An 11,823-nucleotide genomic window follows, 5' to 3' on the forward strand; every position below is an offset into this window, starting at 1 on the left:
GCAAAACCTTGATCTAGCTGGGGTCAACACCGACCTTTTGACTCCTCAAGAGGGTGAGGACGGGATGGACGGTAGTAAAGCCCAAGTCATCCAAGCATCAATGAGGACAGAGATTTTAACCACCGCTCCAACCAATTTTGGAGTTGCTACTTTGGCCAGACCTAAGATTGCTTTTGAACCAACCGTCGATGCAATCCCTATCCTAGCTACCGAGCATGCTCCTCTACAAGTTGAGGATGTTGCACCTTCGAAGTCTAAGCTCACCCTTTTATTACTTATTTTTTTTTCTTTTGCCATATAAAGATCTGTTTGGAGCTTTCTGAGCAAATATTGTAGTTGGCTATGCCATCCTTTTGTTTAAATCAATAAAATATATTTTTCTTAAGTTTGCTATCTTTATTTTTTTTGTTCATCAAATTAATCTTACTATCCTCAAAGGTATGTCTCGAAGTCTAGCTTTTTGGGATGTCTTACTAGCTTTGAGTAGTGGCTGATGCTGATTCTACTTTAGACATCCGACATACATAGGCCATAGATTGCTTTAGATAGGCCACATTTGGATGACCGACCTAATTTTCTTAGGTCGGATAGCATAAGCTAAGATGCTTAGGCACCTCCTTTGGACAGTCACTATCTCTTGAGAGTAACATATTCTTTAGCTCAGCCCATTTTTGGAGTGGCTGAGTGTCCTTGCACGACTATTCCTCCAAAGATCTCGGCTTGGCTCATTCAATTTCTAGGTTAGGTTGGATTGCCAATGCACCAGGTTCTCAGGGGCTCTTTCTGCCATAGTTGCTTGTAGCTTAGCTCGTCTTAGGAATAAGGGGCTATTCTAGATTAGATTGTCATCATTAGAGATGATGTTTTATGGCTTCCAAGAGTCCTCTTATAGATTTACCACTTGCTTCCTGAACAGTCAAGATTTTTAGCTCAGTTTATCTTAGGACGAGGGGCTTTTCGGAGGTTCTCTTCTGGGGTTACCCTTCATTTTGTGGTCGTCTGGGTCTTCAGTCTAGATTAATGAGACTTTAGGACTTGAAGGATCCTTTTGTAGGATTATCCCTTACTTTCGGAATGACTAAGATTTTTAGCTCAGCTCATCTTGGGATGAGAAATTTTTTGAGGGTCTTCTGATGGGGTTATCCCTTATTTTTTGATCATCTGAGGTCTTCAGCCCAGATTGACGAGGCTTTAGAGCTTCGAGGGTCCTCTTATAGGATTATCTTTTATTTTTCAAATGGTCAATATTTTCAGCTCAGCTCCTTTTGAGATGAAAGGCTTTTCGAAGGTCCTCTTATGGGGTTACCTTTCACTTTTTGATCACTTGAGGTCTTTGGTTTAGATCGATGAGGCTTTAAGGCTCTGAAGGTCCTCTTATGGGGTTATCCATCACTTCTTGAATGGTCAAAATTTTCAGCTTAGCTTGTCTTGGGACGAGGGGCTTTTCGAGAGTCATCTTATGGGGTTACCCCTTGCTTCTTGGTTGTCCGATGTCCTTGGCCCAGATCGATGAGACTTGACGAATCCTAAGGTCCTCTTATGGGGTTACTCCTTTTTCGAATGGCTAAGATTTTCAGCTCAACTTGTCTTATGGATGAGGGGCTTTCCAATCTTGATCGCTTGAGGTCGTCGGGCTAGATCGATGAGGCTTGATGAATCCTAGGATCCTCTTATGGGGTTACTCCTTACTTTTCGAATGGTCTAGATTTTTAGCTAAACTTATCTTATAGATGAGGGGCTTTTCAATCTTGGTCGCTTAAGATCTTCAGACTAGATTGTAGGAGATGATATTTTAGTTCATGCATTTAAGCCGCAAAGCTCAACGAAAGAAGTTCACAGAAAGAAATTCACTTTTTATTAAAGAAAATAGCCATGACACTATTGATAGTACATCCATAAGTTTTCAAAATTTCATGGCCGAGGTACTAGGGTTCCCTCAAGCTACTTCAAACAATATGTTCTAGGCCTAACAACCTTATCTACCCGATAAGGTCCTTCCTATTTGGGGCTAGCTTCTTTTGGTCACCTGATTGTGATACTTCGGCTCTTTTCAGTACCAAGTCGCCAACTTTAAACATCTTTTCTTTAAATTATGTATTGTAGAAGCCACCTTGTGCCGATAAGATACTCTTCTTGTTTGAGCACATTCTCAAATTTTTTTCAGTAGATCTAGGTTTGCTCGAAGCAGCTTAGGATTACTCGTCGAAGTTTTTCATTCGAGATGATGGAACACCAATTTCAAGGAGAATTACAGCTTCCATCCCAAAAGCAAGGTTGAAGGGAGTTTTGCTGAGAGGAATGCATGGGGTAGTTCGATTCTCCCAAAGCACATGATAAAGCTTGTCCGACCAAGATCCTTTGGTCTATTCTAACCTCGCTTTTAAATCCTGCAAAAGAGTTCGGAGTTTGGTTACCTCAGCTTCCCTATTAGCTTGTGGGTGGCTGATTGAGGTAAAGCTATGAGTGATTCCCAACTGACAGCAAAATTTGACGAATCCAGCATTATTGAATTGTCAGTCATTTTCTATGATCAACACTTAAGGAAGGCTGAAATGATAAATAATAGACTTCTAGATGAAGTCTCTAACTCTAGCTTCAATAATGCAGGCTAATGGTTCAGAATCCACTTGATAAAGTAATTGATGATGAACAATAGAAACTTTCATGATGCTTGTGGGAAGGGACCAAAGATGTCTATACCCTACCACACAAAGGGCCAAAGACCCTTGATAGGAGTTAAAGGTGCAGCGGGTCAGCACTGTATATTAGCATATTACTAGCATTGATTGCATTTTCTCACTAATTTGATTACATCTTGCTGTAGGGCTGGCCAATAATATCCTTGCTGAAGTATCTTGTAAGCTATGGATTTGCCCCCCAGTGATTTCTGTATATTCCCTCATGCACTTCATGTAACGCGTATATTGTCTAGAGAGATAACCCAAAAGGAGTGGGTGAATTGGGTTTCTTAAAATTTTTTGAAGCTTAAAAATAGATATGCGCTTAATTGAAATAAGCTATATGAGAGTGCAGTGGAAGCAATAAATATAAAAAATAAATATATAGAAGTAAATATAGTAAAGTAGAAGTAATCAAAAGCCACACATAAAGATAAAGTTTTATAATGGTGTGGTGCCAAACTGAGCCCTACATCCACTTTGCAAGCAATCTTTTAGAAATTTTAACTATAATCGTCAAGATTATAGTCTAACTATTTTGTCGAGATCATATTTAAATTCAGTTTGTTTATCTTAGGCATACCAATCAAAATCTTTTTCTAAGTCACTCCTAGGGTTATACAAAATTCAATTCAAGATTTGGATGAGCCTATCCCCTAAATTTTAATCTCAATTGAAACTTATAATAATAAAAATTAAATATAATATAAAACATAAATGAAAAGCTCCTTTAAGAGTAAATAGAAGGTCGATATAGCTCAAGATAAAGAAATGAGAAGCTTTGTAATCAATGCACCTTTCTTCCTCTTAAAAATCACTTGAATGCTCAAAAAGCAGATGGTTGGAATTTAATTTTTCTTCTTAAACGCTCACTAAATACTTAATCTAAATTTTGGCCTTTTTTTTTCTTACTCTTGGTGTTCAATACTCTTCTCACTTATTCTCTTACTTCATTAAATTCTTTAGCACCCGCATATTATTGTCAGAATGTCTGAAATGGATTTCTAACCATTAGAAGATAAGACTAGCTGTTGGAGAATTTTTGTGCAAGACTACAGCTTTTGAAAAACTAGTTATTGGAGTTATCAATCATGGTGGAGTCGACTCGAACAGTTCTAGACTCAACTTAAGTTCTCTTCGAATTGACTTGAAGTTTTTAGAGATCGACTCGAGGAGTGATCTTAGACAATATGCTCTCTATTTTTTTTGAGAGAGTCAATGCAATTTTTTTTTGGAGTCAACTTGAGGCCTATGCTACTTGATGTTAACATGCTAGAGTTGACTTTTCAAAGTTTGGAGTCAGCTTTAGACCTTCACTTGATTTGTTATGATGTGGCCTTCTTGAATCTTGCTTCTTTAGATTTTCAAGATGGAAAGCATGGGATTCTTTGAAATATGATTTTAGCTTTTTAAATTTTTTTTTCAAAAATTTAAATAACTTATTAGTATCAAATATATACTCAAATTTTTTGTTCTCATTAAAATTAACTCTAAGACCAACAATCTCCTCCTTTTTGATAATGACAAAATTTTGAATATAGATAAATAATATAGCTGAAAAGATGTATAAAAAATAATCCAAAAGAGTATGTGTATCATCAATTATTATTTATCACATAACTTGATATGGAGATCAATTTTTCTTGTTATTTAAGGATTTAAAATTTTTGAAAAATTGATTAGGGGCTATGGTCCTAGAATTAATATTAGAGTATTAAGTTTATTTGATTACCACTTTCAAGAGTTTTATCATTAGTTTAGGGTATTTAAAGCATTAATTTAGATTCATTGTATAATTCAGATTTATTGTATTATCATTTGATTCAACTATTACTTTAATTATTTGCTTGCTATACTTATCTCTCCCCTTTTTTGTCATTAGCAATAAGTATATCAACATGCAAAAGAAAAGATTGAAAAGGAAATACAATTCATTGCATATAAGATATGATATTTTATAAGTGTACTATATACAAAAAGTGGCCTATAATAGTACATCTAAACATCAATATAACAACAAAGTAAATAAAAAAAAGTAATAACAATAGGTGAATAATGTAAGATCCTAAATCATGAGTTAGACATAATCCTCATCAGAGGAGACTTATAAGGTTGAGGACGAACTAGTCCTAGAGGTGGAGAATCTTTCTCTTCTGCTCCTGGTCCTCTTAGAAGGGCCAATCACAGAGGGTGGGATCATACATCAGATCTAGTAAAGGTCTCAAAAGGTGATGTAGGTATGGGTTGAGTGGAGGTGGATGCCTGAAAGACAGTTGGTGGCTGGTTAGATCGTGTGCGCTGGGACGGTTGAAGAATAGATCGATCATGAGTACTAGATGGACTTGCTAAGCTGCTACTGCTACTGCTGATGTCGATGATGCACTACTATTGTATGGAGGGATAAACTTCTATAACTACTCAACTGGTTGTCCTATAGTGATCAGAAGTGACATCATGCTAAATTTCTAGGCTATCCCTAGACCTTTGACTTCTTCCTGTATTTGCATAACTCCTAACTCTATCATCCCCTTGAGATAGCAGCCTCCCAAGTTAGATTGGAGAAATTAGATGGCACAATAGATATGTCTCTATCTCTCAAAGTTACCACCCTCTTTGACAATCTGCCTATCTCAGCTCTAAATCTATTGAGCTTCGACTGTAACTGCTCCCTTTCTGGTCTCAATCCATCAAGGATCATTTCAGTCAATTTTCTTATCTGATCATCATCTAATTGAATGCGGGAGAGCTGAGAGGGTTGTATTACTGCTACTGGTGTTGGAGTTGGTGCTAATGATGGTGTTACTAGAGAAGTAGATGCATGAGGTGCTCTGATGGACGTCTGAGGCTTTGCTGAATAAGGTGGTGGAGACTTAGGCTTTGCATCAGATTGATGACTAGGTCTTATCTCATTTCTCGATCTTTATGGCTCCTATTCGGATACTCTTTATACCCATCGATTGTCCAACTTATGGTACATCATACGATGTAGGGATTGCTCTTTATATGTGTTGAAATGTATTAGGACACGGGCAGTCTCCCCCTCAAGCAGCACTCCAAATTTTCTAAAACTAGGTCAAAGCCATGCTATAGGGTAGGCATGTTTTTATCCTGCCAGTTGCCTCTCTGATCTGGTGCATTATCAGAGTTGAGAGATTTAGAGATGCCCCCTGAATCATACAACGCATACGATGATATCCCGCTCGGATATGAAATCGAATCTATCAGTCTTCGAAAAAAGAATCCATCTAATGATATGATGAAGAAGTCGTATCTCAACTGATGACTGGTTCATATAAATTTCCATAGTCCCCTCCACATCTAATCTCTCTAAAATATCCTTAAAAGGCATCCTTACAACTTGATGGATGTGCAGGTGCTGGACCTTGTTAAAGGAGATGCCAAATTCTCTCCAATCTCATTTGGTCAAGACATATGGAACTCCCTTAACCATGTATTCCACTCCATCCAAACCTCTCTTCATTGCGCTATAGAACTCCTTTACTAGACTAGGATAGTTCAGAAGGTTTAGACTATAGAAAAAATCCTATCCTTGTTGCTGAATCTACTGTTCTAACCTAAATTCTTCACGGTCTAGAAACTCAAAATCCCCCTCTCGGCTAGTGGTTACAACCTGATCATCTAGGGGGTCAATTAGAGAAGGAGAATGATGTTGAGAAGGCATGGCAGAGGTCTCCTCACGGTGAGAAGGGTCGCTCCTGGCTTTGGTGTGATGTTTGGCTTCAGCTTCGATCCGTGAACTCCAGAGGCGGTATGCGAACTGCTTCTTCGATCTCATTGCACATAAAAAAAGATTTGAATCAAGGAAAATAGATAGATGGAGAGCTTCACAAGGATTAATGGGAGTCTGGGGCACTATTCTAGAGTGAATAGAGAAAATGATAAGTGAAAAAGGCAATGGGAGCTTTGGGTAGAAAGATGTGGTCCCGACCAGGAGTTGATTTGAGATTTCTATTTGAGTCAACTCAAACTTCATCTTGAGTCAAATCGACTCGAGCTTAGATAGAGAAATAAACTATTAATTTTTTTGAGTTTGTTATCAGAGCTATAACAATATTCTTCCATTAGGACATCAAATTCACAAACAAACCTGGATGTTTTCTTGAAAGAAAGATATAACGGGTAGAGGTAAATTAAAAATGAGGGTTTTAATGGTCAAGAAGGCAACACCCTCAAACTTCCTTTAGTTTCTAGATAAGTACATCACATAAATGGTTTAAATCTTTGATCATCGTAAATACATGGAAGCAAATCTTATTTGTACCATCATGAACTTATCATTGTGCATTATGGGGTTTGTTGGCATATATATACTTGATAGGGTTTTTCTATAGTGCTTTGAAAGATAAAATTATTTTTATCAAAATCAAAATTCTAACTGTTCAATCAAATATAGATGGTCAAGATTTATCCATCAATAATTGCTTGTAGTTAGTTATGTGCATGGCTAGTGCGATAATTTTGTCAAAATCTAAGATTATTAATAGTAGGATAATGATAGAGGAGCATAATTTTATCAAAGTTGAGGAGCTCACAGCCTTTTCCCCTTCAAATCAATCCTTAGGCCCTTACCATAGAGGAGGAGGAGAGGAGGGATGGGTTGAAGATGGAGGAGGTGGTGGGAGCAGGTAAAGACAGAGAAGGAGAGGAGGAGGTGTTGGGGTGGGTTGAAGATGGAGGAGGAGATTGAGCGGCGGACGGTGGCAGCGAGACAGAGGCAGGTGGCAGGGAGGAGGGGGTGTGGGTTGAAGATAAAGGAGAGGATGAGGAGGAGGTGAGGTGGGTTGAAGATAGAGGAGAGGATAAGGAGGTGAGCGGTGTGCAATAGTGGGGAGGTGAGCGATGGTGAGGAGGCAAGTGGTAGTGGGGAGGAGGAGGGGTGGGTTGAAGACGGACTAGCAGAGGAGGAGGTCGGGTGGGTTGAAGATGGAGGAGAGGAGGAGGAGGATAAGTGGCATACGGCGACAGAGAGGCTAGTGATGGGGAGATGAGTAGTAGACGGTGACAATGAGGAGGAAATCTTTTCAGAAGTTATTGGAAGTTTTGAAAAAATAAAAATAAAAATAAATATATTTTTTATAATAAAAAAAGTCAGGCAAATCTGGCTTAGTCTAGCATATCTGACATTCCTGATCTAAGTTAGAATATTTCAAAAAAAAAGATGGCAATTGATTTCTTGACCTATTAAAAAAATTTATCTTAACTGCCCTCACTAATGGGTGGTTATGATCGTTCCTTTTTTATATAAAAAATAATAAAAAAACATCATAGCACATCCCTACTTGAGACGGTTAGTGTTATGCTAAGTTTCCAAACAGTATCCATAATGGTCCCAAACCTAGTCTTTGGCTACTATTTAGACTTGGACGAAATAGACCCAACCTGCTCAGATTAGGTCAGACACATGTCACAACAACTCCTAACTAAGACTAGGGATATGGCTACTTTATGCACTTGATCTACTATTATATTATCCTTTAATCATATAGAATCCACCAATGTCCAAAGTCACCCTTGCACATTAATTAGTTTATCCTGATATGATGCCATACATGAGGCGTGACAAATTAAGAAACGATAGAGGAATATCTATGCACATATCTGAAAAATGGCCTCATCAATTGCCAAAAAGACAAGAAGAAAAAAGGCCTAATCGTAGAATTAGATGCAACTTGGCTCCAATCCTGCGATCAAATCTTTTAGATTCACATCTAATGAGTCCCAGTAGGACTTATGTGCACCCTTCTCATAAACCAACTAACAAAACCCCTTATGAATCGAACCATAGAAGACCATCATGGAGCCATCAACGTAGCAAGAGGTCCATACTTCTTTATTTTCCACTCAAATCAGACATCCAATGCAACAACTTTAGACACACAAGTAGGTCTCCTCTCTTTGGGCCATCATAAGCTCAACTACCTTTAGTGACATTAATCATGCATAATTATAGGCCATATTATTGGTTTTAATTTGCAAGAGGAAATGGGGAATAATATGCCATACCGAGGATGGTATCATGCTTTTCATGAGGTGGTTCAAGTGACTGGTACTTGCTGAATGATGAAGGGCCCCACAGGCCACGGCCCAAAGCTAGGATTTGCGGGCGGACCAGGGAAGGATCATGATGGGCCTGGTGGTCCAGATGAGTAAAGTGGTATCTTTCTTATTAATTTATTTAAAAATTTTAACTAAACAAAACAAAAAACGAAAATCACAAGGGAATTACATTATGGACTGCTTCAACCATTTTTCTTTCTGAATTTTTATATTTTTTTATTTTTGGATTCCTACGGATATATTTATATGAGGTTGATTTAATAAATCCGGCTCGAAAAAACAAAAAAAGGGGAAAAGAATAAGGAAGAAAAATATATCTGGAAACAGGAATCCCTCATGGGTGGCCGTTCGGAACCAGCTACATTTCCTATTGGTTCTCGTGTTTGTTCTTTTTTTTTTTTTTTGAAGTTCTCCCATGCATTTCCCATTTAATTGTCATTTACAAGTAGGGTGGCAACAATATGATAAGTTGGACCATACACTTTCCGTTAAATCTTTGAAACAACATCTAACATTTCAAAAACAATGATAATTGAAGATCCATGGTGTTAAAGATAGTTTACACTATAAAAAATGTTAATTATAAATTAAAATTCATGTATTTTGGTAATCTTCAGTCTATTATTATAAGTGTATGTGTAACCCGGTCCAGGATGGGTCGGGTACATCCAGCTGCCATCCCTAAGATTCTTTCACCGTCACATGCATAGCATCAACCTAGTGCTAATTAGAGATCAAGTATGGCTAGGGATTTTATGCAATGTGAGATGTTCTCATTTTGTGTAACTAGGTTGATGGCTAGCCAGGTTGGGCTTAAGATGAATTCTTCACATTGACCTTTGACAACAATATTATTCATTTGTTTATATAAAAAAATGCTCATTATTTTGTTAACCATTGGTTCTATTGTGGGGTCATACCATCTCAGCCGATATCCTCGGGACTCATACTCAGGAGTTCTCAACTCGACAAGAATACCGATGTGAGCCTTGACCGTGGACCTCTTCAGAAATCTGACCTCATCAGGAGGCCGATGTTATCAGGAGGTCGAGCTCATCAGAAGACTAACCTCATCGAAAGGCTAAGCTCATCAGGAGGCCGACGTTATCAGAAGATCGAGCTCATCAGAAAGTCAATCTCATCAGAAAGTCGAGTTCACCAAGAGGCCGACGTTATCAGTATTAGATGAGTGCCCTAGAAGCTAATTATCGGCTGACACATTTTATAATTTCAGAACTTAACTTTGTACTTATAATATTTTTATTATCAATAAATGATATTTTTATTCCAATCAAATTTATGTGTCCATGATTTATCCTAGAAATTAACAAAGATGATTTTTGTATATTTTAAAAGTGTTGAGAATTTGAGACATACATTATCAGTGGTTAGTTTCTAAATGCTTCTGATCAAAGGATCGTCATGAAGGACAGTGATTAATCCATTTAAGATTGGTATACGGATCATCTTCCTTCTGGACAGATGAGTCTCGAATCTGTAGTGTAGGGACACTGGAGTCAGAGTGCAGGTAGTTATTAGAGAACAACTTGCACTGAGTGTAACCAACACGAGAAACCACTTGGATGTCTACTCACTCGTCAGTGGTTGTCTCGATGCTATAGTGGTATAAGTGGTCCTTTGACCTATAGTGTCATCGGCTATTGACAGCGAGGCTACTGAGTTTGACTGCACGTTCTCTTGGTCCCTAGCAATTTGTGTCCTTGATATATATATATATATTGGCTCCAATAGGTTTAGATTTGCTATTAGGAGTAGGATGCACTTAGATAAAATCTATTGATCTTGATAGAAAAGGAGAAGTCCTATGCAATTTGTGAGACTGAGTTTAGAAAGTCTTTGACCAAAACAAGTATGAAGATTGGAAAAGAGTTTCTACGTGATTCACAAGTGAACTCGAGTCGAGTCAATCTAGCATATGACTGACGATGGGGTCTGACGAATTCTCCATGACCTTCATCGAGTCGGGACTCACAATAAAATGACTGAATCACACAATAACTGCATGTAGGGGTTCATAGTTTCGTTCTACTAGGTTGTCACTACATATTGTTAGATGTTACTGATGGATTGTGGGACTCATCGGACGTTGTCTTCATGATCGATGACCCTCGAAAGGCAGAGTTAAAATTATTTTCATCTATTGAAATAGGTTTCGATGATATTATGATGGAAATCACAATATATCTCATTACCAGATAGAATGGAACCTATGGGGTCACATATTAAGGAATTTAATCTTGAATTAACCAATTGGACTTGTGAAGTTTCAATTGGGTTAGAATTTAGTGAAATCCTATTGGATTTAAGAGAACCATGCTAGCACATGGTTAAACCTAATTCTTTTCTGAACTTAGATTTTTTATTTGATAAGTATTGGATCAAGTCTATAGCCTTGAATCTTAACTAGATCCATTTTGATTTGGGTTTAGAGAGGCACATATCTGAGGGTCCAAAAGGATTGGATCAAGCCAATTAGTTGGCAAATAAATCTTCTTATTTTTTTCTTATTATTTTCTTTTAAGGCATGGATTAATTAAAAAAAGAAGAAGAGGCGCATGCCTCCTTTTTTGGAAAGTCCAAGGGACGCACACCCCTTGGAGTGGGTGGATAGAATAAAGAGGGGCCCGCTCCTTTTTTTGCTTTGACGTGGAAGGAGAGAGAGAGGGGATAGAATAAAGAGGGTTGGTGCCTCCTCTTCTTGCCTTATTAGATAAGGGTACCCCCTCTACCTACTATTTGGGATGTGGGGCGCCCCCTTTACTTGCCATATGAGGTATGGGCCTTTCCAATTGGATCTGATTTTTTTGAAAAAAAAATTAAATTAAAAGATAAGAGACCTTATGAGATAAGGACTAGCTTTTTTAAACTGATTGGAGATTGATTTAGAATCAAGAAAAGGTCTATTTAAGAGATGGTCTTCTAGGATTTCAAAATAATTGAATTGTGAATTCAGATCTCCATATCCTCCCATCTCCACACCATCCTCTCTTCTTCCTCTATATCCAATGCCCAAGGGTTGGGCGTCCCATCTTCCACATGCCCAAGG

Source organism: Elaeis guineensis, chromosome 13 (assembly GCF_000442705.2).
Source record: "Elaeis guineensis isolate ETL-2024a chromosome 13, EG11, whole genome shotgun sequence".
In the NCBI taxonomy this organism is placed as follows: Eukaryota; Viridiplantae; Streptophyta; class Magnoliopsida; order Arecales; family Arecaceae; genus Elaeis; species Elaeis guineensis.